Genomic DNA, 26,590 nt, shown 5'->3' with positions numbered 1-26,590 from the left:
ATGTTGGGGTTGGTGTCGTTTCTGGCAAGTGTGAGGTGTAACCTGCTTGGAGTTTTCTTGAAAAAAAAAAAACAAACCAAGGTGGTTTCTATTGCCCAGGCTGTTTGGGGGGCGGGGGGGGGGGGGGGGGGGGGGGGCAGGGGGGGGGCTGAGTGTGCTGGTTTCTTTTTGAGCAGGTCCCCCAAGTTAGGAGAGAAGGTCTGCTTAGATCTGCCTTGATTCACTCAGTATGTCTTTATTGAGCACTTGCTGTATGCAAGCACAGGGTCACACTGCACTGCCTTGGGGAGATGGGAGGGATTGAGACAGGGTAGGGGGTAGAGAGCAGATGGGTAGTCAGGGACACTTTCTAGAATGGGGGGGGACTTCCAGGGAGGTGAGGAAGAGGCTAGACATGGGGGTGCCTGAGGGACAGGCCTCAGTTTCTAACTCTGAAAAATGGGATTATGGTTCCTGGCTGTTGTGGGGGTGAATAAAGGGCTGAGAGTCATGTGATGCTAGGGGAGGGATAGCCTGTGTGAGGAGGCAGGGATGAGATCAGGAGGGTGGGGCTGGGCCTCAGTTTCCCTTTCTGAAAAAATGGAGACAGGAGTACACCCCCAGGTCAGAAGGGCTGTCCAGGGGCCAAGAGTCCCTTTATAGTGGTAGGGCCCTTGGGGACCATGGATCCAGACACCAAGTGGAAACCAAGGCCAGCCAAGCAAGGGGCTTCCAGAAGATACCAGGCCTTGCCTGGCCAGACAGTCTCCACCAGTCCCAGCCCCGACAGCTGTTCCAGCTTCATCTTAGATGGTGCTGTTTTTCACACATTCTCAGAGTTTGATTAAACAAATTATTGGTGGCCACAGGATGACTAATTTACTCCGAGCTTCAAAGTTACTTGCCTGCTCTCTGCAGCAGCCTGACACCCACCTGTGGGGCTGGCTATGCCTTCTGGCAAGGGCCAGTTCCGGCAGAGCCTGGGTTAGGCCCCGAAAGGAGATGAGGTGGTCTCCTGCAAGTTTTTATGAACATGAGCACAATCGTTTGCACAGAGCCATGCGCCCTTTCTTTCCATGTGTGGGAGGCACCTGGAGTCTGCCAGGCTCCCAGGGGCCACCTTGAAATGTCTGCCATCCCACTGTGATGGCAGAGAAACTGGGAAAGAGGGATCTGTGGCAACCTGGCTGCCCCTGACTTGAGCCACTGTGGGTAGGTTACTTTGACTTCAACAGCCTCTGAAAAATAGGTGTGACTGACTGTGCCTGCTGTCCAGAGATTGACAGGCACCTAAGCACAGCCTTTAGCTGGCTTTTGCCCCATCCCCAGAGCCCTGGGGGCATGGGGATTGAGCTATCGTGAGCAAAGGGGAGAGAGGGTTTAGAGACCAGGAAGGATTTGCTCATAGCCCCTTCTCCTGAACCTGGACTTGAGCAGGGCTCTGGTGTACTCCAGAACTGAGCGTCTTACCCTTGATGGTGGGACTTCACCCAGCTTCAGACTCTTCTTGGTTTTCCTGCATTCTTGGGCCTCGGGGAACACAGTCAGCTCATTTGATAGTAATAATAACATTAATAATAGCTAATACTTACAGAGTTTTCTCTGTGTCATGCTACATATTAACTTAAAGCAGGTCCTATTCTTATTGCCACTTATATCTAAAGAAACAATCACAAAGAGGTTAAATTTCTCACCTAAGAAAGTGGCAAAGCAAGAGTTGAAATGCAGGCAGCCTGGCCCCTCACTCTGAACCAGTATGTCTGTGAACATCACACTGCTTTCTCAAAGTCCTCTCACCTCTACCTGCCTCTGGGCTTCCCCGGGCCTCAGTCTCCACACCTGTGGAATGGGCCTCTGGGAGCAATGGCACCCTAGGGTCTTTCCCAGCCCTGCCCTTGCCGAGTCTCCCATGGCTTCCTTCCTGAGACATTCCTGCGCAGGAGTGGTCCCCAGAGAGACTTCACCCAGCCCTACCCGGGGGCCTGAGCCTGGCCTAGTCCTGGCTGCCCAGCCAGCCCCTCCCCGAGGTCACCAGGAGCCCAGCATGGCACCAGCACCGCCAGCGATTTAAATGGGTCAGTTGAGGAAGAAAGGAGGAGGGAATGCGATGCCATTAATTGTACCCCTTATCTCCTGTTTCTATGCCAACCAGACGTTCCTGGGGCTTGACGGGCTCGTGAATAATACTCCCGGCCAGCCTATCTACCATCGACAGGCCTCCTCCTGGAGGCAGCTGTTGCCTCGCCGATTGGTATCACCTACCCCATAGACCCAGGCCTGGGCCCTCACGTAGGCTGACCGGGCCACACTCGGGCACCTGGCTCAGCTCCTGTCCACTCAGCCACCATACCCCTGGATATTTCTGGAGCTGCTCTTGGCTACTGTCCCCATTTCACAGAGGGGGAAACTGAGGCCACAGCCACATGTGTGCTCTCTGGACCTAGTCTGCTGTTCCCCATTCAGGCAGGAGTGGCCTGGGGTAAAGGGGGCTCTACCATGTCTTCTGGCCCTCTGTGGGCCTCAGTGTCCTTGGCTGTGGCAGAAGGGAGCAGATGGCCCCCCTGGTAAGAGCTCAGCTTCCTTCAAGCTGCAATGGTTGTGGCCCTGTGAGAAGGGGAGAGCCTGCACTCGTTGGGGCTGAGCCCCTCACCAGGGCTGTGCACAACCTAAGACTCAGAGGATCTCTCTCTCTCTCTCTCTGGGTTCCTTTGGTCCCTTCTAGCCTCAGTGCCTTGGCACAGGTCTCAGCTCAGAGCCCCTCACAAGCAGATCATTCCTCACCCTTCCCACAGTGACCTCATCAGTCTTGTTCACTCACTCATTCCCTGGGAGCAGGGACTGGGTCTGTACTGTCCCCACACAGAGGGCCTTCCAGAACTCTATGTCAGATAAATGATCTAATGGATACATGGCATGAAATCGACATGGCTGGGATCCCAGCTGTGCCACTTACTGGCAGTGGGACTAGGGGCAATGCCCACCCCATGTGAGCCCCGTTTTCCCCATCCACAAAATGGGGTGATGCCATTGCTGGCGCCTGAGCACAGCTGTGAGGATCAGAGAGAAATACATGTCATCTGAAACAGCTGCTCCAAACCATCCTCCCCCTCCTGCTCCTCCACAGTATCTCTGTGGTCATTCGGGTCAGATCTGTAGTTTCCAGCTTATGTGAGATGGAGAAATCCCTTTTCCCAAACTCCCAGGGAGTAAAACGCATGCAGGGCCCTGCCTGGAAAGTGCCCCCACCCACTCCCTGACCCTGTGGCCCACAGAGCTCACTATGCCAGCCCCTAGTCACCGGCCACCCCTCTGCCTCACTGACCTTCCCCTCCTGCTCATTTCCACCACGACTTGCTAAGTGAGTACCCAAGCTGTACAACCTTGTCACAATACTTGCCCTCTCTGGGCTGAGGTCTCTTGTTTGTCGGGAGAGGGGAAGAGGGACTGTACTGGGGAGTGGTCAGTGATGTTCCTCTGCCTCCCCCCACACCTCCTCACCTCCCTACCTGAGCTCTGGATGGTTATGGACCAAGCCATCCAAGAGTTGAGGGACCACATGGCCAGGCAGCCAAGTGAGAGTCTCTTGTGTCCCTGTGCCCATTTCATAGACGAAGTGGAAGCTAGAGTAGAGAGGAGGGTGGGCTTGCCAAGTGTCTCCAGCCAGCAATTGGCAGGACCAGAAGAGCAGTGGCCCTGGGAGAACGGTCCAGGAGTAGTGGGGGGGTTCTCTGCAGAAAGGCAAACTTGGTGGTTGCTGGCAGGGTACTAAGCAGCATCAGTGTGGCACTCCCTCTCTGCCTCAGTTTGCCCATTGGTTCAGTGGGCACATCCCAGTTCAGTGCCCTAGTTTTCAAATGAGGACATGAAGGCCACAAGAGGTCAGGACTTGAGTTCTGCCTTGGGGCAAGCATGTAAAAGGGGAGATGGTCAAGCTCTGAAAGAGACCACCCCAGCCTTTCATTTCAGCCCACAGCCTCCCAGCTGAGCACCTTGGCGAGTGTCTCCTTCATTCTTAGCCCTAGTTCTCTCACGTGTAGAATGCATGTAACATGGTGCCTGCTCCAGTGGCTGTGCTGAGAGCTGAAAACGGCTAGGACACAGTAGTGTCAATGAATAGCAGTGGTTGGAGCATACCTGAGGTCCCAGATCGGGTGGGGACCTGAGCTGCGTGCTGCTGAGTAACATGTTGCTCCCACCACGCAAGTGGTCCAAGGGTCCACCAGGTGGGCTGAGGACAGAGGCTCTTCTCTTGGGGGGGCCTTAGGGTTCCATCCCCATCCCCATCTTCCATATCAGGGAGCCAGGGCTCTGAGTTCCAGGCCTGGGCCACCGTCTGAGGGCTCTGGGCTGCAGGTGAGCCCTCACCTCCAGAGTGGGAGGCCACTGCCGGGGGGGGCCACTGCTCAGCCTTGAGTCCTGGCCTCACTGTGACCTGGGGGCAAGTGGCTTCTCTCATGCCTCAGTTTCCACTTCTGAAGGAGAAGCTTAATAAGAGCAGATTCCTCCTGGGTCCTTCATGTAGGGTCCATGAAATCCCAGATGCAAACTATAAAGTGCTGACCTGGATTTGTGTCCTTGGTGGACACTGGGGCCCTGAGAGCTGCTGGCTGTATTACTGATATTTTGCCAGAGACCCCAAGGGCCCATCACTCAACATAGAGCCCTAACTTCTGCCTTCCTCTCCTTTGGGTATTTGTTTTTGAAAATGGAGGGACTTGTTGCCAGAGGTGCCCTGACTGGGCTGGGCAAGCCCAACACCCAAACTCTCTTAGTCCTTTCCTTCACAGGGATCTTACCTGCTATTATGATTATCGTCATTGATTGACCCATTTTACAGGCAGGAAAACTGAGGCCCATGGAGACTGACATGTGACATAGGAGCTAGGTCTGTGACATGGAGGTGGGCAGAGGTTTATCTGGGCAGTGCCTGCTCAGCCCTCCAGGCCATCTGCCCCAATGTTCTGCATCTTCCTGGGGCCTCTCCAGCCCCTCTCCTCCTCCCTGCCTCCTTCCCCTTCCTCACAGCCCCATGTTTGGGAGAAGGCAGTGACCCCACTGGACAAGAATGTGGTAGCTGACCTTGGGCCAGAGCCTGGTGAGGCAGATAAGCAGGCCCTCCCCTTTGCCTCCTGTCTCTCCATTCTGCCCTGCCTGGACCGATAGGCTTGGACTCTCAGAGTTTTGGTTCCCCCACCCGTAAAAGAAGTGATGGGGTGCTTGTGTGCAGCTCCCACGAGCCCAGGTCTGGTCAGAGCCCAACCCAGCTGCCCCTGGTTCCTCCAGTCAAGTAGGTGAAATGGGGACAAAGCCCCAGTCAGCCAGCCAGTGTCTGAGAGCACCTACCTGCTAGGCGTTTTGCAGGCATCCTCTCTTGTGGTTCTCCTGAAACACACGCAGGTTAAGGTTCTCAACCCATTTTGCACACAAAGAAATAGAGGATCAGAGAGCGTGGGTGGCTGCACCAGTCACATAGCACATAAGTAATATGGAGACAGGACGGATGGGGTGGTCTGTGTGAGCCCTGCCCCAGCTCCCAGACTGGGTCCCTATGTTCCAGCGCTCCCCCTCCCCCATAACTGGCAGGTGTGTTGCTTACTGGGAAGGAGGGTAGACCACAAGGGGATCTCTGAACGTGGGTGTTACTTCCACAGACAGGTAGAATCCTGGGGTTGAGACTCTTGGACTCTGGGTTTGCAGAAGTTACTTCGCCTTCCTAAGCCTGTCTCCACTACTACAAGATGGGGACACTGGACTGAGCTCTGAGGGCCCCTGGGCCTTGTGCAAGTCATTGAGCCTCTATGAGCCTCGGTTTCCCCCTACAAAATGGAACAGACCTCTCTGGGCATCTCACTGAGACAGATGAGACTTGACATGGGAGGTATAGCCTGGGCCAGAGCTGGTGTGTCATCTGCGTTCTTTGACCAAATTAAAATGAAGAGGACAGAAGGACACCTCTCCCCTCTCCAGGCTCCCTTGGGCTGCTTCCTTTCAGTTTCTCTTGATGTCTTCAAGCCCTCTAGCTTTCCCAGTCTGCCTATCACAATCTCCTGCCTCAATTTCCCTTTTCTCCATCAAGCCCCCAAGTCAGACCCAGGGAGGGGGAGGGGTCTCAGCGCCAGGTGGTCTTGGCTGCTTCCTGCAGTGGGATTTTGGGGGAAGAGCTGCCAGAGGACCCTCCCAGTAGAAACAGGACCTTGCAGGCAGTGGTGGGTCCATCCTGGACATTGCTGGATTCTCAGCTCCCAGGAAGGGATCAGGGCAGGGGTGGGGCCTGCCCTCTCAGCTGGTCTTTGGGCTGCTCTGGCAATAGGCACTTGGCGCCTGAAGAGAGAAAGCCAAGACAGAGCTGTGAGCAGCCATAGGGCCTCTCATGGCCTCCCCCATTCACCCCAGCTTATCTAGGTTCCCAAGCTCATTCTCGATCACCCAGGTTCATTGGCCATTTGTCATTGAAGCAAGCATTAACTGAGTGTTTCTTAAGCCTCTGCTCTGTGCCAAGGACTTACAGCCATGAGCTATAGCCTTCCCCCAGCAACCTTCATGGGAGGCTCAGTGATTAGCCCAGTACATAGAAGGGAAACTGAGACTTAGAGAGTTTGAAGGTCAGACCGAGAACTACAACAGGTTCCTGGAGGAGGGAGGGAGAAGATGACTATAGTGATGCTTTCCAGGGTAGAGCTCTGTGCTCCCTGCTGGGCCTGGCCACATCCAAGTTCCAAGTTCCAGTTCAGAAACCGAGGCCTTCCAGTGGTTCCTGCAGCATCCAGCTCTGGTCTCCATGCTGGCTGGGTGGCCTTGGGTAAGTCCCTCTCCTTTTCTGGGCCAAGGTGGCTGCTTCCCAGCCTTCCAGGTACAGGAGAGCCACCAGAGCTGCAGGTTTCAGACAGGAGCTGCAGGCAGGAGGGGTCCCAGAATGAGACCCATGGGCCATACCTTAGCTGCTCCTCTTTGAGTAGGAGCCCTTGGTCCCCAGGGACTTGGAATGAGTGCATTTCAGGACTGCTTCCTCTGAATGGACAGAGGTATTCTGTTTATGGGCTCTGGGCCCACCCCCCAGGGTGTCCCATGCTGGCAGGCAGGAGGCCCTCAGCATTTGAGGGGCACACTGAGCATACCCCAGGCTCTCCAGGGTGCCAAGGGGCTGTGGAGTTTCAGCCAAACCTTAGGTCAGGACCTATAGGGGCAGAGCCCACCAGTGTGTCACCATCCTACTGATATTTCCTGCTGCCAGGGCTTGGGGCTAGAAAAGTCCCCAGGCAAGTAACAGGGGACCCTGTAGGTCTCAAGGTAGGAGGGCAGGCTGTTCACACCCTAGTCCCACCTGCCATGCCCCCACACCACCATCCATCTTTCTGCTTCATGGGCCTGGCACAGCTTAGGAGGGCCTGGGACCACCCAGCCCCATTGGGACCTTGAGGTGGCCTCCTGCCTCAGTTTCCCTTCCTACTCAATATACCTACACCTGGCTCCACCAAAAATCAAACATTTTCCAAGAGAGCAGGGGGGAACCCCTACACTTGTGGTGGCCTTGAGGGTCGGCAGGCACCCAGGCCCTGGGGGGCCACAACCAGGCCAGCAGTCCCCCTCTCCCTCCCAGCTTAGCAGGCCGGAGCCCAGTCTGCCCCGAACTGTCTCCTGGTCCGGGCCTCTGGCAGGCGCAGGTTTCAGCTCCTGTGATAACTCGGAAAGTTGAACTGGCCCCATTACTGCGCTGAGATGGTTGGCGAGATACCGCCTTGATAATGGGGGAGATACGGCCTCTCCGTGGCCAATAGCCCAGCCTCTCCACCCATTAACATTCCCCACCAGCGATCCGCTCCTGCGCCTATCTCCTCCATTTCCACTCCTCCCGCAGATAAGAATGGAAATTCTGACTTCATAGCTCACTGATTAAAGTGTCTGGATTTCTTGATAATACACAGATAAATTATGTTTTTGAAAAAGAAGGTAGGGAGGAGGGCGGGGAGGGTGGGGGCCCTGGAGGGGAGCCCTTGGCTGTTTCTCTGGCCTTTCCTGGCCCCTGGCAGGCTGTGCACCTCCGAGTGTCCAGCACGCACCTCCCAGGTTTTGGTACAAAGACAGCATCCAGGGGCCTGGCCGGGGAGGCAAAGCAGGCCTCCCTCAGAAGGAGGAATCACGTTGGAAGGAATTGTGCCTTCTGGGGGGCAATTTAAGCCTCGCCTTGACCTGGCTGCCTGGACTCTTAACTTTTGGGGAACAGCTCTGTGCCTCAGTTTTTCTAAACAGACGCAGGCTTGTGGAGAGGATGCAGTGCCCCAAAGGGCAGGAATTTTGCCTGTTCAGGCCTCTGTCTCCTGGACACCTAGCACAGTGACTGGTTATACAATAGGTGCCCAATAAATGTTGAGGGACTAAGCAAAGCCCCATTTGCCAGTTGGGGAAGGGGAGGGCTCCCAGTTGTTTCCCTGCCTCATCCCAGCCATCCTGCCTTCCGAGGCTTGCCTGGCTGCCACGAGTGACAGCAGCACCCAAATGGGACTGAGGTGCCATCTCCAAGTCTGTCTGGATAAAGCCGCATCCTTCAACTGATCCGAGATCCAGCGCTGATGGCGCGATTAGCGATGATTAGGGCCGGCGTGTGGCTAATCCTCCCGGTGAGGGACAGGTGAGGCAGCCGTGGTGGGAGCAGCGCCTGCAGAGGGACACCCAGCTGTTTGGGAGGAGAAACCAAGGCCCTGGCAGCCTTGACATGCCAGCTGGGGCAGTGGCCAGGCAGAGCCTGCCTCCCTCGCTGCAGAGAGCCCTCTGGAGGGACTGCGGGGACTCCCAGCAGGCACAAGGCAACTGGCCATTTCTCTGCTTTCTACATTGGTTTTTAAAGCAACTAAAAAAATGAGATTCTCTGTGAGCCCAGAGGCAGGAAGCCTGAGTGGGCAGTCAGCGGCATTTCTGGATGGCTCTGGGACTCCCTTTACTCAGCACTTGCTGTATGCCAGGCCTGGATTTGACCTGTGTTATCCTGTAGAGTACTCCCAGCAGCCCTGGGAAGGGCATCTCTGACCTCATTTCTCCTTGAAGGATTCAGTCTCAGAGAGGTTAAATAACTCACCCAAGGTCACACAGCCTGGGAGGGAGCAATAAAGACCCTGGCTTAGAGGCCTAATCAAGGTGAGCTACTGCCCTGGGCCACACAGCCCTGTCCAAGAGCAGTAGATGATAGGTGCCTCTACATCTGCCCCCAGAAAATTGGCTCCTCTTATGATAAAGCTGGTTTCTTTCTGTCTTGGAGTTTGATTTCTTTCAGTATTCTAAGAGACGTCAGCTATTTTTTAGTAAAATGAGTGCACATGCAGGGGAGGGGGCAAGTGTGGGGTGGTATGACTGGGGTTTGATTCCTGGCCCCTGGGCAGGTGGTCTAAGCAAGTGACTTAATGCTCCTGGACCTTAGTTTCCTACCTGAACTTTGGGCATAATTGTAATTCCAGCCTCCCTGTCCTTTGAGGAACGAGACAGGAGAGAAATGGGGAAAGCATTAGGGACTCAGGGGTTCTCTGCGGGACATGTACAGGAGTATGTGCAAGGGCAAGGGGCTCTGGGGCTGCCTGCTGCACAGATCCTACCAGCATTCTTCCTGCACTCTTTTTGGCAAATAGCTCTGGTTTGCAGAGGCCCAGGGCCCTATCCTATCCCACAGTGATGCAGGTGGTTCTGGAATATTTGTCCTATGGGCCTGGAGTTCATTTCTGGTTTTTAACGAGAGCCAGAGGGAACATGGAGTGTGTAGTACAGCCTACCTCGTCTCTGTGGTTGACAGGCACTGCCCTGTTCTGAACCTCAGTTTCTACATCTGTAAAATTTGGCTGAAGATACTAAGACCTGCCCTGCAGGCCTTGGGCTGGGAGTCAGGGGCCTGCGCTGGCCAGTCGTCCGGAGGGCCCCCGAAGGACTTCTCAAGGGAAGAGCTCAGCACCCAGTCTCCAGATCACCAGCCTCAAGGCCCAGATTCAAATTCCAGCCCCACCCACTTTTGTCCTGTATCTTCTTTGAGCCTCCCTGCCCCCCTCCATAAAATAGAAAGTCATCCCCCCCTCAGGAGGGCCCTTTTGTGAGCTGATGAGAGGGACCCAGGGTCTTCACCCTGCAAGGGCAGGTGTGCCCACTGCTGTTGTCCCCATGGTGGCAACCATCCCAGGACCCCTGCCCCTTCCAGTTGAGAGCTCTGGGCCCGGATGCTGAGTCTGTTGGACACAGCTGGAGGGAGCCAGAGAGAGGGAGGCCCCACCCCTTGGTTGCTACACTTCAGGGCTGGGTGTGGGGGGATGTTCCACCCTACCCCTCCCCAATAGAAAGAAAGAAAGAAAAAGAAAGAAAGAAAAGGGAACTGTGATAAAAAAAAAAAAAAAAAAGGGCAAGAGGCCTGTGTGGTGGAGGAGTCCTATCGCCGTCATCTATCTGCCTGCTGCTCTGAGCAGTTCTGTTGTTTCCCCTTATCTCACCCACCAAAATGCCAGGAACAAAAGCAGGAGCACACTCATACACACACCCAGGAGCCCACCACCCCACAACTCATGTAGCCCCAAGAAAGTGGTGCCACTAGATCTAAGGTGAAAGCTGGGGGAAGGGGTGGCTCAGGTTCTCTTAAAACCACCATCATCATTGTTTCGCCAAGGAAGCCAAAAAATAGCCCTCCCTGAGACAAGGCAACTAAAATTAAGAAGTTATCCCCTACAGGCCCCCCAGGAGAGAAGGACCTAGCCTTGGGGTTGCAGGGCTAGAATTTAGGGTAAGGTTCTAGCTGTGCTGCTGCCTCCTGGCTGTGTGACCTGAGGTCATTATCTTTCCCCCTCTGAGTTCCTAAGAGTGTGTGTGTGTGGGGGGGGGGGTGTAGGGAGAGTAGGTAGCATTTGAGGATTTAGGGGAACCTTAGAGGAAAAGGAAGAGCCTGCACCATTACAGTCTTCCCCAGGCAGCAAGCATCCCTTTGTATCCCAGACTTGGGGCTGGGGCAGGTCAGTCACCCAGAGCCTGGCACCCCTCAGAGCCCAGCCTAGTTCCTCACGGCCCAGGCCCCCAGGCTGGCAGTCCCAGAGCTCAGGACCCCCAGATCTCAGCCCCCAGAGTCTGGCACTCCCAGAGCCCATTGCCCTTTGCCTGATCCCCCAACCAAGGCCCCCCCTGAGCCCAGCACCCCTAGCCTGGCCCCCCAATCCTGCCTACCCAACAACTTCCCCTCAGGCACCCCCTCAGCCAGGGAACCAAGGCCCTAACTTGTATGGTGGCAGCCATTGGAAACAGGGCATGCAAATAAGCGTGAGTGTGACCCAGGGTTGGCTGATCACTGAGGAGCGGGGCCTCCTCCAGTGTCCCAGCCCAGACTTGCCCTAGTGGTGGAAATCCCCCCTTTCCCAGCTTTGGAAGAGCTGGCCTCTCCAGACCTTGCTGCTGAGGCTACCCATTTGCCTGGAGCAGGGGGATGAGCAGGCTGGCCTTTGGATGACCTCCTGCTGACCCTCAGAGCCCAAACCCCCACAGCCTGAATTAGGGGGTGAGGATTTGTGTGTTCCTGAGATCAGCACTGCCAACTCTGACTCCCAGATGGAAACACCAAGTTCAAAAGCAGGGTGGGGACAGCTCAAGGCTGGCCAGCCTCCCCTACTACTCCCTGTGTCTGGGCACCTCCAGACTGTCTGCATGCTGTCCCCCAACTCTCTGCCCTCCTTCAGCTATGATTTTTATCCAGAACTTAATTCTGCCAGGCTCTCTATAGCACCAACTTTATGAATGACAGTTCCACCCCATTTGCCAGGCCTGCTTCCCCCTCTGTAAATAGGAGGGTCTGGTCTCTGCCTCCCAGGGTGTTTTCTGTGCCTTTCAGCAAGCCCCTTTGCTCCCTGGGCCTGTTTCCCCATTCACACAATGAGAAAGAAGTTCAATGGGGGTTCCCTACTCTTTCTGTGGCTGTGGCACATTCTAGAAACTTGGGGTGTTCCAGATTTCCCATTTTCAGAAATTTGCGTGACAGACCATGTCTGTAGGAAGTGTTCAAGCAACTTTGGGGGATTCTCATTGTGTTCAAAATCACTTTGCACACCCCCCCGGGATATCTTGTCAGCAAGATGGGGCCTAGGTAGGCCTAGCCAGAGGCCCCCAGCTCCCGTGGCACTACTAGAGCTTGGTGACCCGAAAACCAGCCACAGGCGTGGGCGTTTTCAAAAATGCGTAAGTGGAAAAATAACAAGGGTGAAAAGGGAACGAGTTTGGGCTGAGATCTAAGGGGAGGAAACGGAGTGGGGGGGTGTCGGGCCAGAACCAGGCTGCCACTGTGTGACCTTAGCCAAGCCCCTCACCTCTCTCGGCCTCCGATGGGGTGATAGTGCCTCCCAGGGGTGGGGAGGGGGAGGGTCTCAGGGACTCGGTGCATGGGAGTGGAAGGACATTCTGGGCAGCTTCACTTGGGAGGGGTCTCCTAACACCTGTCTGGAAATCTCTCCGAGAGGAGTCCCCATTCTACCACCAGCTCTGTCTCCCCCAGAACAGTGGAGGGCATACAGTAGGTGCTCAATAACTTATCCTTCAGTTGATTTCTAAATCTATTCCCATCCTGGCCCCTCCCAGGAGAACAAAGCAAACCCAAGGGGGAAAGGAAGCTGGAAGAAAAAGTACCTGCAAGAGAACGTGTCACAGACAGCTCTAAAGTGTGGGAGCTGGGGTCCTTACACAGTGGGCAGCAAGGTCCCCAGCCTGGAGACAGGATTGGAACTCACTCCTTCAGGGGCTGGCTGCCTGAGAACTGGGACATACAGGCTGACCTCTAACTTGAAATGAGTACCTACTGTGTGGGGGGCCTGGACCAGGGATCATGGTGACCTTCACATGGAGACCCAGGCTGGTGGGGAGATAGAGAAGAATGGAGGGATCCCCTATAGCTGGGGATCCCCTGTAGCTGGGGGACTATGATCAGGAAAGGCGAGGCGGCCACACTGAAGCAGACTTTAAGCAGAAACATTTGGTTGGTCTTGTGTGGGGGGAAGAATGTTCCTGGCAGAGGGAGCAACAAAGGCAAAGCTCTGAGCCGGGAATGAGGTATCATGGTGGGAGAAGTGCCAGGCCCCTGCGTGAGCTGACCAGCACAGTCAGGGCCCAGTTCAAATGCCAGCACCACCTTAGCATGCAGCCTAGACCTGCCTCCAGGACAGCCACACAGCGTGGGGACCCAGGGGAACTGTGCATGAGGCTGCTCCCTTTCCTCCCTTCCTTCTCCTCCCTCTCTTGTACCAGACTTTACCTCTCCACTTACTCTGTCCTGGCCCGATGGGCTCTGGGAATCCAGACACAAGCCAGTGTTTGACAAGCCAGAGGGTTTGGCTCAAAGCTGTAATGTCCACACCCCAAGGTGACTGTCATCACTGTGACACTCATTCACCCTAGAGGGGTCGAGGTTGCCAGTTCTGGAGCCACATGGCCTGGATGCAAATCCCAGCCCTCCATTCGTTGGGTCCCCTTGGGCCAGTCACTGAAACCCCTGAGCCTTAGATGAGGCCCTCTGAGGTTGTGAGGAGCACGTTAGGGCCTGTATGGACTGTGCTTCGTGTAGGCCTGGGGTTTGATCCAATCTCGCTGGGCATTCCTGAGCTTCGGGGCTTGGAGCTGGACGTCTGGGAGCCTCATACGCTTCATCGGAAGCCTAACAGGGCCAAACTGTGACCAGCAGTAGAACTTTGCTCAGGACCATTCATGGCCTGCCTCCTAGACTCTCCATGACCCCTCAGCATCCCTACGCCATCCATGGATGCAGGACCAGACCCCAGAAAGCCTGGACTCAGTCTCTACATCCAGCAGATGGCCTGAGGCAGCATGGTGGTAGGGAAGCCCTCGTCACTGTAGAGGGCTGTGCACATGGGTAGAGAACTGTGTCTCTGAATCCCTGAGGAAAGGAACATACACTTAATGGAGCACCTACTGTGTGCTCCTTGGCACTGGGTGACTTTTTTTTTTTAATTGTAGGAAAATATACATAAAATTTATCATTTTAACTATTTCAAATGTACAATTCAGTAGTTAAATACATTCACAAGGTTGTGCAACCATCTCCACTATCCATTTCCAGAAAATTACCATCATTGCAACAAAAACTGTCGCCATCGAAAACTAAGTTCCCACTCCTCCCCCAACCCCCACAGCCTCTATTCTACCCTCTGTCTATGAATTTGAGTCTGATGTTTTAACTCCCAGTTTTCAGTTAAGGTAGCAGGCTCAGGGTGGGTGAGGGCCCTGTCTACGAGATTTGAGGCCAGGTGTCTTCCACCCCAGCTTCCTGGATGCTGTGGCTCTAGACCCCATGGGGATGAGGAGTGCTCTGAGCCAAGAGGTACAGTTTCAGGCCCTGCAGAGCCACCAACTCTTTGTGGGGCTGGGAAGGTGCCTCAGCTTCCCCATCTGTGCAGTGGGAGCAGAATAGATTTGCTGCTTGGGACCTGGCCAAACCCAACAGGGGAAGAGGCCCATCCAGAGGACCAGCTTCTTCTTTCCTCCCTGCTCACCATCCCCGGGGCACATGTCTGGACACTAGTCTTCTAGATTTGGGTGTGCTCCTCACCACAGAGCTCTGGGACAGCCTGGGATATGGTTGCAGGACCCCACGACCTGGAAGAGGAGGTGAATGGGCCTAGAGTTTCCACTCCTCCTGGGGCCGGAGCTCTTTGGTAAAGTGGTTGATGACGGGTCCTTCTCACAGGTAGTGCAGGACCTAGTCCTATAGTGCCTGAGGGCCGGGTGCCCCAGAGGCGAGAGAGGAGAAATCTGGACTGAGGAGGGCTCAGCACCTACCGGTTCCCCTTGACCTGCCAGTTCCCCTTGGGGTCTCCTGTCCCGCCTATCAGGTGGCAGGGCTATGTCACACTGGAGCCCTGTCCCCTTCCAGGAAGCAGTCTGCCTCCATCCATCTGATGCGGGGGCCACCCGGCGACGGCTCCATTAGCTGCAGCCCCACTCCCATCTATCAGCCTTATCGGCCTATCTAGAGAGAGAATCTCTTTGGAGCCCGTAGCGCTCCATTTTCTCGGGCATTATTTTCCCATCTCCTCCCCAGGCCGCCTCCTGCTCGCCACTCTATGCTGTGGCCTTGGCCGCTTCTGCCATGCCCCGTGGCCTTGACCACCACTCTCACCCCATGCTGTGTCCTCTCCCCTTCATCTCCTCATCAGTCACATGCCAGGGCCTTTGCCATGTGTCCCTAAGTGTGTTCTCCATGGCCCTTGATTGGCCTGGCCCCTCCCCACGCAGCCCAGGCCACGTGGTCTGCACCCCCTCCCCCGGGAGTATTAGTAATCTGTCCTCGGAGTGAAACAATCTCGTGTAATCTATCAGTGGCTATCGGGCCCATCAGAGGGCGGGGAGTGGCCAGGCCCAGAGATGGCGCCAACCTCCAGCGTTGATAAAGTTTCTGAGCTGAGCGGAGATGAATGTTGAGTAAGTGCAGGCCGCGCGATAGGATGTGGACTTGGCAGGCCCGCAGCTCCGGCTGAAACCAATCTCTCCCCTATCAGCCAGGCTGGGCTTTCTCAGGCCCCGCTCTTTCTTCCCACCTCCTCCACCTCCCCTTTCTCTGCCTTGCCCCACCCGGCCCTGCCCCTGGGGACAGGGGAGGGAGGGACCTGCCTGCTGACCCTAGAGAGGGGCAGGCTTGGGGCAGGGTAGGGTCCTGATCGAGGCCAAGGGGGTGGCACCCAGCTAAGGGCTGCCTGAATGTACTGGCCATCCACAGCAGCTAGCCTCACTTCAATTCAGTCCAGTGCCCGAAGCCTGCTTAGCTTCTCAGGTGCTGAGAATAAACCCCCAGCCACCTGCCTAGTGCTCTAGCCCCACTGCTTCACCTCCATCATCCTCAGCTGGAACCAGAACCCACCAACTCTTTCTGCTTCCCAAGCTTTGCATTGACAGTTCCCTCTGCCTGGAGTGCTCTTCCCTGTTCACAGGCGCAGCTTTAATATCGCCTCCTCCTATGAGAAGCCCTTGCTTGCTAACCACCTCCACACTCACCTGCTATTTTCCATCCTAACCATCTTAGCTCTTCATGGTATCTGAGATGCCACAGCATGTCCACACCCACCCTAATGTTCATACACAACATACACACACACCGTCTGAACCTGTTTGCTCAGGTTGACCTAGCAAGTGGCAGGCGCTCAGGAACCTGGTAGAAGGAGTTCTAGTGCTCTTAGGAATAACTCACACCTGGGGAATCTCCACCTCCTGCAAAGCCCCTTCCCATCCACCCCTTATAACAGCATTACAAGGTCAGTGTGTCAGTACCCATTTGCCAGATGTATAAACCAAGGCCCAGGCAGGCTTCCTAAGCACAGAGCCATATACCCCAGAACCTGGCCCAGCCTCGGTTCTGCCTTGCCCTGAATAGCTGTGCAGGCAGATAGCCCAAGGCCCAAGATGATGCCAGGTGGGGGCTGGTGTAGTCTCAGTTTCCGCATCTGTAGAGAAGAACCAGTTTCCCCACAGCTGGTGTTGAGGAGGGTCCTGGCAGAGCTTCATAAACTGTCAAAGGCTGTGTACTTGTGTCCCAGAGATCTGAGCCGCAGGAGGCCACAGCTCCTCTGAGGGATACCCCTGCTCCCCCTGCACCATAGCAGGGAGGTAGCTGAACACCCCCATGGAGTGGAGAGGGGCTGGCTGGCCCCGGCCACGCAGCAAGTAGCTGGTAGAGCCTGGGCCCTGGCCTCAGGGAGCAGACATTTGGGGGTTGGGGGGGGAATGGCAGACAGATAGCAGTAACAGGGCGATCATGGAATGGACTTGAGAAGGAACTTGAGATGGGGAGGGCTTTTCCAGACCTTGGTCTGTCTGTGACACAAGGCCAGAAAGGGAAACTGAGCCCAGGTGAGGGGAGGCCAGGTGACAAGGCCTCAGGCCTGGGTGTCCGAAGACCTAGGTCCAAATCCCCCACTGCCACCTTTATAAACAGAAACAATGGATGGGGGAGTGCAGGAAAGGGGAGCAGGTGGGCCCCCTGTCCACTCTTCTAGCTATGAGGCCTTGGGCCAGTTTCTTTGTCTCAGTTTCCCCATCTGTAAAGTGGGGTAACACTAAGTTGAGGAGTTGGGGATCAAAAGTGCTGTGTGGTTAAATCTTTAGAACTGGGCCTGCTGCAGAGGCTGCTTTGAGATCATCACTGCTGGTGTTCATTCCGGCCCAGGAGGGGCCAGGCTGGGAGAGGCCCCAGCGCTGCCTGTGGTCCTTCCTGCCCCGTGAGGTCTCCAGGGGCACGTGTGCAGGGAGTGACCAGGTTCACCCTAGGTCCCCCACTGGGCGTAGCCCCCAGGACTGGGGCAGTTAAGCCCCTGAGTTCGGTTAAGGGGCTGGCCACAGGAGGAAGTGGTGGTGGCTGAGGGGCGGGAAATGAATACAGGACCCCTCCACCGGGTGTTAATGCCCTATCTCCCCAAATCTCCCTCCCAGCCTGGAGCCCCTGTACCCACCCAGACCTCAGATACCCCAGAAGGGAAGTTTGGCATCCAGCAATGGAAGGAGGTGGCACACCCCAAGTTTGGGGCTCAGCCCCTGGTCATCCACTTATACATGGGCTCAGACCCCAAGGCAGGATTCTCTCTGGGGGCCAAATGAGACTCCCCAAGTCCTCTCATTCCTCTACCCCAGCCTTCTGTGTGGGGGCCAGGCACGCCCCAGCCACACCTGGCTCTGAGCCAGACCATCTGTGAGCAGCCTGTTTCCCTCCCCCACACCCATCACACCGTCGCAATATTCATTAAGCACCTACAGTGGGCCAGGTGCCGTTCCAGAGCTGGGCTACTGGCATGGGCTGTGGCCCATGGTAAGGGCTTGGCTCTGGTACTAAAAAAGATGGGGAGTCATGGGGGGGCCGGTGCTGAGCAGAGGAGGGTAGGTCAAGGTGTGGAGGGTTCCAGGTGAATATCACCAGTAAGCCTGAGTGCAGTGGGGGACACAGGTGTAAACAACTACCCACCAGAGAGCATGACCTTAGAATCTGTGCCGAAAGCCCCGGGAGGAAGGAGCTGGGAAGCTGACCACCGGATGGCCAGGGAGCGGGAGGGCCACAGGGCATGGGGGCCCTGAAGCCTGGGAGGAGGTCCTCCTGTCCCAGAAGCTACACGGGTGGGCAGTGGGTCTCATTTCCAAGGCTGGGGCTGTTCTTGGTGACAGCAGCCCCCAGGCATAATGGGGCACAGGGACAAGATATCCTAAAAAGGTCTCATGAGTGTGGTTGCGGCCTTTCCCTGTCATCCACCCACCGTCTACCAAGGGGAAGGTTTATTTTCTCCTTGGCATCCAGGCTTCCCTGCATACCCTTACAGTGAGGTCCAGTGGTAGCCAGCCCGGCTGCCAGACCTGTGACAAAGTGGGTGTGGGGAGAAGGGACTTGAGAGAAAGGAGAGGGAAGCTGGGGCAAAGAACATTCAAGTTCTGTAAGGGAGGGCCAAGAAACATGGACCTGGCTCCTGGCTGGGTTTAGGGCCCAAGTGAGAGGCGCTGGGTGGCTGGGAGTGTGGGAGAGTTGACGAGGAAAGGAGCTAGTGTCTTTGCTTGAGCCTGGGCCACAGGGGACTCTGGGTTTTAGTCGGGTACATATGACTGTCCCTCCCAACTTTTAATAAATACACCATTAAATGCTGAGTAACTATTGTATGTGAATTATATCTCCATGAGACCTTTTTAGTTTGTTAGAAGCTGGAGTAGGTCTTAGTGGCTCTTGTCCGTTAGAGCATGGTTCTGTGTTCCCAGAGGGCATGGGGCCCTGCTTGGCACCCCCCGGGTACTACAAGTGTGTGCTTGATGCTGAGGGCATCTCTTTGCCCTCAGATGGCCCAGCGTGTATTGTGACCGCAGCCAGCCACCCTCCTCCAGCCCGGCTTACAGGGACAGTGGCACTCACCGGCACCTCCAAGGCTTGCCCTTGGTGCCTGCTGAGCTATGAGGCTTACAGCCTGGCAGTTACACACAGCAGCTGTGATGGGGACACCAAAACCTGAGAGGCACAAGGGTCTAGGACCCAGACGTCTGTGCCTCTGGAAGAAACGTAGTGAGTTCTCTGTTGCAGGGTGCACTCAGTCAGCACCTGGCTGACCCTTGCTGGAGAAGCAGAGAATCAAACTGCTCAGCCTCTGTGGCTCCTTTGCCCGAGGCCCACTCGGCAGTCGGGGGGAGGGGGAGGGGACAGGATCATGAGGGAGACCATCTGGCCCAGGTCCCCAGAACAGGCAGAGGTTCAGACACTCTCCCCTCTGAGGAGCAGGCTGCCTGCTCAAATAAGCCAAGATTATCTTGCCAACATCCTCTTTGTGGTCACCCTAGCTGTCATTGGGACTGATCCTGGGTTGATGAGAGCCACTGGCAGGCCACAGCAGGGGCCTATGGGCCCCTCCTTGTTTGTATCTCTTGAGACTCCAGAGACCCCTCTGCACTCTGCTGGGACCCTCTGCATCTCCAACAGCACCCTTATCCTCACGGCCATTGGTGCTGTTAGGGCTACTGGGGCAGTGCCTTTCTTGAAGTTGGCTGCAGGTGGGTCACCCTTCATCTTCCCTCTGGGCATTTTGGGGCCAGCAGGGAACATCAGCTGACCAGCTCCCTGCACCCCCCACTCCCAGCAAAATTGCACAAATGACTTGCAAATAAATGTGAGGCTCCAGGGACACCCAGACTGTGGGAGGAAGAGTTTGCTGAGGGGTGAGAAGGCCTTAACCTGACAGAGACGAGGCAAGAGAGTGTCCTGGCAGAGGGACAGCATGGGCTGAGGCGCTGTGGCTCGAGGGCCAGGGCAATGGGAGGGGTTTGGTTGCCATCCTGGGAGTGAGGTCTGTAGAGCAGGGAAGAGCTAGGGCCCAGGAGGGGCACCTGCTAAAGGACTAGACCCCACACTGGCGGTGGCATGGAGAGAAGCAGGCAGCTTCAGGCCACATTTAGGGGGGTGGGGGGCCGGAGATGGACCCATTGAGATTACCAGGCTCCATGTGACATCCTCACGGGTCCTGGTGGGAAGTAGGCATGAGAGGACCCGCCGAGAGGAGCTGTCAGTGCCAGGGCCTGCCTGGGTGTCCTGGAGGCCTCCCAGAGCTCCAGCCGCCTCCTATAGGTTCCTGAACCCCTCAAGGGAGCCCCCACCCCCCTGCTGCTGTGATCTCCTGTGAGGCAATGATCCAGAAGAGGCAACAATTCATGTTAGAGAAGCTGTTGAAGTTCTGATTCAGTGAGCTTTTTTCCCAGCCGTGTACCTTCCACTGGGGGCCTAGAACCTGCCCCCTATGCTCGTCCACCTTCCCCAGCCCCCCCCTTTTTTTTTAATCAGAAGCCCTACTGGGCATGCCTCTGTCCCCATGGGTAGCACAAGCTGACCTCACCAGTCCCCAGCCTGTCTGGGGCCTCTCCGCTCACGGCTCTGCCTTCACAGGAGCCCCACATGCTGGACTCCCTCCTGCTTCCCCAGGCTTGGCCCTGACCCTGCCTTGTCCCTACCCAGCACTTCCCTCTTCTAACCTGCTTCTCTCTGTTCACCTGGGCCTGGAAAGCAGCTCAGCTCCTTGTCAGAATTGTGCATAAAGTATGAGGCACTTGTTCAGAAGGGGCTTGGACAGTGAGTGGAGGCCGCAGGGTGCAGCTAACAGGCAGGTGCTGGGCCAGAGCAGCCAGCTGCCCCTGTGCTCTGTGCCCTGGTTTCCCTGTCTGTCAAACACCAGCTGGATTAAAGACCTATCTGGGAAGGGGTTTAAGGGTGTCCAGTCATGTTCTCCAGTACCCAGGTGAGAGGTAGCTTCACCAGAGGTCACGCTGCTCCTGCCGAAAAGTCAGGCTTCATTCAGACCCAGCTCTGTCTGCTGGACCCCCAGAGTGACTGGGTCCCTGTCACCCTGAGCTCCCTAAAGCATGACTCCCTCAGGGAGAACAGGGCTGTCCCCACCACCTCTCTGCCCCAACATGGCCCAAGCTGCCCGCTGCCCAGCCGTGGGAAAGTCTGAATCTGTTGCTATTTTCTCTCTTTTATCAGGGCCTTATCTGGCCACTGTGCCACCCAGAGGCCAGGGTCTCTCTCCTGGCAGCACTGAGTCCCCACCTGCCCACTGGCTGTCCAGGGCCAGCAAGACAGGAGGCCAGGCCTTCTGCCAGTCTGGGGAGAGGTCTTTCTCTTCTGTCTGCACTGCCCTCCCCAGGCCCCAGCCCCTTAGCACCCCCAGCCCTGTCACCTCCATCCTTACCTCTAGAGGGCCAGGTGGCACTTCCATGGAGAGTTGAAATAATAACAGTTGTAATAATAACCACAAGTCTGTGCTCAGCACCCACCGGCACCATCTTGCCTGAACCCTGACCCCAGCCCATGGCAGGAGGCTGCTATCATCCCAGGCTTTTGGTGACGAAACCAGACTCAGGGGGGCATGGCCTGCACAAGGTCACCAGCCTCGACGTCCTGCTGTTCCTTCTGCCCGGAATGCTTTTCCCTGGCCCCGTTTGCAGGCAACCTCCTTTTGTCCCCTTCCAGGTCTCCATTCATTTGTTGCCTCCTCCAAGAAGCCTTCCCTGACAGGCACCTCCACTTCTTCTTGGCTGTATTTGCATTTTTCATGTTTTTTCCTTGGGGGTACATCTTAGTTGCTGCAGGGTCTCCAACGCCTATGGAGGTCTAGCACTCAGTGGACTCAGGAAAGTTTTCATGAGTGACTGAATAAGTGAAGAACTGAACTAGTGAATTGGTGAGTGAATGAAAGAATAATGATTGAAAAGGAGCCATCAGCCCTAGACAGTTTGTCTCAGTGGTTAGAGCGTCACCCTGCAGACTGAAGGGTCCTGGGTTCGATTTCAGCCAAGGGCATGTACCTCGGTTGCAGGCTCGATCCCCAGCCCTGGTTGCAGTTCATGCAGGAGGCAACCAATCGATGTGTTTCTCTCCCATCTCTCTCTCTCTCTCTCTCTCTCTCTCTCTCTCTCTTCCTTCCACTCTCTCTGAAAAGCAATGGAAAGAATATCCTCAGGTAAGGATCTAAAAAAAAAAAATGAGCCATCCAATCCCAGGTTCACTGCACCCCAGGATCTGCCTGGTGTCCCTCTCCCAGCTCTGTACCTCCCCGGGCAGGCCAGGATATTGGTATGGGAGGAGCAGGGCACATAACCCACCAGTGTCCACCTGACCCCCAGACCAGTGGCCCAGCATCCAAAATCCTGCCCTAACACAGAAAGGGAGCCTAGGCAGGTGTCTGCACATCTGTTTTCCCCATGTAAGTTGGGACTATAGACGACATTCCCAGAGAGGCATGAATGACCCATGCGATGGGCAGGCATAAGGGAAAGACCCGCACCCGTGGTCAAGCCCCAATCCAGGTGGGAGCTCGCTGGGACATTGCCTTGGTTCTTACACATTTCCAATGGCCTGGCAGGGGTGGTCAGAGTTGCCCCCATTGGACACAGGTACAGTCTGCAGGGGTCAGGGGGAGCTTCATCCAGTGTTTCAAGCCACCTCCATCTGCACCCCAGTCCACCTGGGGCCGGGAACTGAAGTCCAGGGGTATTTTGTCCCCTCCTCGGCTATCAGCTCTTGCTTTCTTCAAGGCAGTTATTCTAAAGGACCCCCCAGCTGCCTTGCCATCAAAGCCAAGAGGGGGTCGTTAATCATTGCTGCTCCAGGAATTGGAAAGAGTTGGGATCATCCCACTGCACAGAGTCTGTCTCCGTAATTCAGTTTTAAAGCATGAAAAAAGGGAGTTGATGAAATTCCACTATCAGTGCTGAGCCAATATGCAAAATATCTCACCCCTAATCAAATAGCTATTATGTTTTCATTTCCATTTCGGCGTCTGGCTTAATGAGCAGGAGACAGATCGGTGCATGTGGCGCCTGCTCACCATGATAACCGAGGGGCTCCGGGCAGCGGGGGCCATGCCCAGTGCTGCCCTGGCTGGTGGTGACCACTGTCATCACCCATGGGTAACCCCAAGACAGGTGCTCATCCTTGGGCATCGGCCTCTGGACCCCACCAGGCAATGGGGTGAGCCTCGCCCTCACTCCAGGTCATTTGCAGGTTGAGGAGAGGTGTGAGGCCACACCCAGCACAGAGAAGGGCCATGGTCTGAGCCTGTGTATGGAAGGGTGACTTATTGGAGGAGGCTCCTGCCTCACCTACCTCCCACCACTGCTTTCTCACCCAGGCCCATGAGCAGGTCAGTTCACCTTGCTGGGCCTCAGTTTATTCATCTGCAAAGTGGGCATGACCCAGGCTTCTATCTTGGGAGGTGCTGGGAGGTGCATTTGCCCATCATGACTATCATCAGGGTCTGCCTCCCCCTCCACATAACCCCATCACCCTCCTGTTGTCCTCTCCCACCACTCCTCCCTGTGGGGGGAGTGTACCCCCCTTCTTACACCTTCCCCATCACCTCTACACCCCTGGCTACAGGGGGGCAGGGAGTACAGAGGACATGTGTAAAATGCTGAGCACAAGGTAGTGCTTAGTCATAGTGCATCCCCCACCATTTCCCAGGCCCTGCTGGGTGGTGGGTGGTAGTCGCTAATGGTGATGGCAGTTGTGGGCCATATGTACTGTGTGCCAGCCCTGAGCTAAGGTCAGATACAGGTGTTACCACATTTCATCCTGTAAGGTAGGAGCTGTGTGGTTACTGAGCACAGAAAGGTAGAGTTCCTTGTCTGAGGTCACACAGCAAGGACACCTCCTGCCTGGCTGAGCTGTTAGGGTCTCTGAGCAGAGGGTCCCACAGGGACAGGCAGGCTCTGTCCTAGCACAGGGCACCCAGGGAAGCATAGCATCTCACCCATCTCCCTGGCCAGCTGAGAAACCTTCCTACCCGAGCCCCAGGTGGAACCAGGGGTGTTACAGGGGCTTAAGCGGGGACAATGTGGCATGCTGTCTGTGCGTGCTGAGGCAGGCGCTGGGCGGTGCTGCATCCTCGTTGTGGGCTTGTAGCGATTTGCTGGTTGGCCATCGACTCCTGCATTATCAGAGCTGTTTTAATTGTGCTGGAACCGAATTAGCGGCATTAGAATAAATTGCCTCGGCAGGCAGCCTCTTTCTCCACGCTCATTGTCACGCCTTTGTGTAGAGCCGACGCCTTTGTCTTCCCATAAATGGACCCAGCAGGAGCTCAGGGCCTCCCTGGGTGGCTGAGGCCCACTTGGGTAAGGCACCGAGAGTAGGGGCTGCCGTCCCACAGGGCCTGGCAGCTATGAGGAGAGGAGTGTCAGCCCCACCCCAATGCTCTGGTCCCTGCATTCCCTGAAAGCAGGTGGCTTCATACCCATTCTCCAGAGCAGGCAGCTAAGGCCTTGAAATCTCATGGCCCATTCAGCAGGAGGGGCCGCAGCTCCTGCGCAACCCCTCCAGCTCTGAATGAGCCACAAAAGGCACCAGGGCTTCTAGAAAGGGACCAGCAAATGGGCTGACCTCAGGATTGTGCTGGCCACAGTGACGGGCAGTACCCACTCAGGGCTGACGCCATGGGAGAGGGGGTCAGAGGCTGGCCTCCACTGCATCCAGTGCTTTCTACCAAGGTGCGTGCCAAGGGAGGTTACTGCGGGTCAGGCCTCCCACCTGTCCCAGGGGCACGAGTCTGACCGGTCTGGGGTGTGCCCAGCCCAACAGAGCCTGCTTGTGTGGGCGCATTGAGGAGAGCACAGAGGCTTAGCCTGGGGCTGGTTCTGTGTGGTCTGAGTAATTATAGCTCTGAGGTGTCCTAGGGAGGCTGGGGCTCTGCAGGAGCTAAGTCCAGAGGGCTACAGCTGGAAAATGACCCTGCCCCTTCGTGGACCCTGTGTGGTCCCCAGGGTTAGGATCCATCTCCCCTTACCCACCCCCTGCCCCTGCCTCTAGGTCTGCCCTACTCTTCTCTCAGCCTTGACTCCCCGCCCCTCCTTCCTATTCCATATCGGGGTCTGTCCGGATTCCGGGCCTTTGCACAAGCCGCTTCCTCTGCCCGCTTCTCAGCCGTCAGCCTCATATCAACATCTTCCCCTGAGAATTGCTGGTAGCATCTCTGTCTTTTTTTTTCTCTGTCTTTCTCATTTGCCTCCTTCCTCAGAGCACATGTATAATTTTCTGTTGTTTCGGTTTGGGGCCTGTCTATTGTTTATCTCCCCTGCCGCCTTGGAAGTCCCTGCAGAGTCCAGAGGTCCTGGCACCTCTGCTTTCTAGAACAGTGCCTGCCCTCATGTCCGCGAAAGTTAGGAAAGGCGTCTGCGCCACCAGACACAACTCAGTTTTCACAGCTGCAGCGAGCCATCACCCACCAGTGGTCAGAGAGGTACCCTGAAACGCAAAGAGAAAACCAGCTTTGCACCTCCCTGCTCCATGTCAGTTGCTAGGTTTTGAAAGTAAGCCTGGGAACTCGGCCACCACATGCTATCATAGCCTTGTGGGTTTCCCTGCCCTGCTGCCATCAGCCAGCTTCGGTGGCCCATTGGACGCTGGCTGTTTGCACAGTTGTTACTTGATGGGCAGGCCCCGCCTCCCTCCATCAGCTAACCCCCCAACTTCGTTCAGCCCCTGGAAAACCCTGGCCAAGCTGGGGAGTAAGGGTACAGGAAGGAGGACGCTAGTGATTCGGTGAGAAGCCCCTGAAACTGGACACATTTTGGTCCCTCTCTGTTTTTCTGGGGGGAGAGCACTAGATGTCATCGGATTCCCAGAGGGGTCATGACATATAAAAGGTCAGGAACCACCAGCCACTGAGGTGTGAATCCCAAGCAAGTTGCTGTTGCTTCTAGACTTTTCTTTCTGCTCGTTTTCCTTAGCAACAAGAGGGCCTGAGTGCTTCAGGCTCGGTGGCCTGGGCCCAGAAGCCCCCCCTCCCCTGCCTCATTCCGCAGCTGGGGTTAGAGGGTCGGGACCCTCCCCCACACACACCTGCTGACGGGTGGGAGGGGGCAGGGCAGGTGGCCACAGAGGAAGAGCTTGGGGAGGTACAGTAAGTCCTCACTTAATGTCATTTATAGGTTCTGTGACTCTAAGTTATTTGACATGTGACAAACCAACTTTGCCCTAGGCTAATTGATACAAACCTGAGTTAGTCTCCTACAGCATCTCATCATTGCTGTAAGTAAACGATGTTATTCAAGGACCTGCTGTACCTGGGGCCCAGGCTGAAACAGGGATAGAAGGGGCTTAGGTGATTTGGTGAGCAGAATGAGGGGCACCTGTTCAGTTTCTCTCTGCCCACTGCATGGGCACCATCTGTCTGACGGAGCGGAGGTCGCCAACCTGACCTGCACTCAGGGGCACTAGCTTGTCCAGCTTTGACACCCTCCAAGGGCTGGGCTGGGGTCAGGTCACCTGGGCTCCCATCTGTCTTCTCACCTGTAAGGTGGGCTCCGTGAGGTCCCCCTGTAAGAGCCTCTGGGGAGGGTGGGGATCAGAGTTAGGGGACCTTAGGCCTGTGGCACTCTAGCCCTCAGAGGTTGAGTGGAGATACCTGTGTGCTCACCTGTGCCCCATCAGCTATTTATTCCTGTAATCAGCTTTTCTGAGTCCTCCTGAGTGCTGGGCCCTGGGCCCACCCTCAAGAAGCTCCCAGACCTTGGAACCTGAGTGTGGGCTGTTTCCCGGAGGAGGGGTCCGGGGCGAAGGGAACGGCTATGTAAGGTACAGGAGATGTTTACCCACAGGGGC

The 26,590-nt window shown here is 55.9% G+C and overlaps 1 protein-coding gene across 1 annotated transcript in view; it reads left to right on the top strand.

Moving 5' to 3' along the window:
• The window catches only part of ZFPM1 (zinc finger protein, FOG family member 1), a 73,747-nt gene that overhangs the window by 2,652 nt on the left and 44,505 nt on the right, over positions 1–26,590 (top strand). The window lies entirely within an intron of this gene.

The sequence above is a fragment of the Miniopterus natalensis genome, chromosome 18 (genome assembly GCF_054644295.1).
Source record: "Miniopterus natalensis isolate mMinNat1 chromosome 18, mMinNat1.hap1, whole genome shotgun sequence".
Classification (NCBI taxonomy): Eukaryota; Metazoa; Chordata; class Mammalia; order Chiroptera; family Miniopteridae; genus Miniopterus; species Miniopterus natalensis.
The sequence above is the reverse complement of the archived record's forward strand: the minus strand, read 5'-3'. Positions and strand labels throughout refer to the sequence as shown.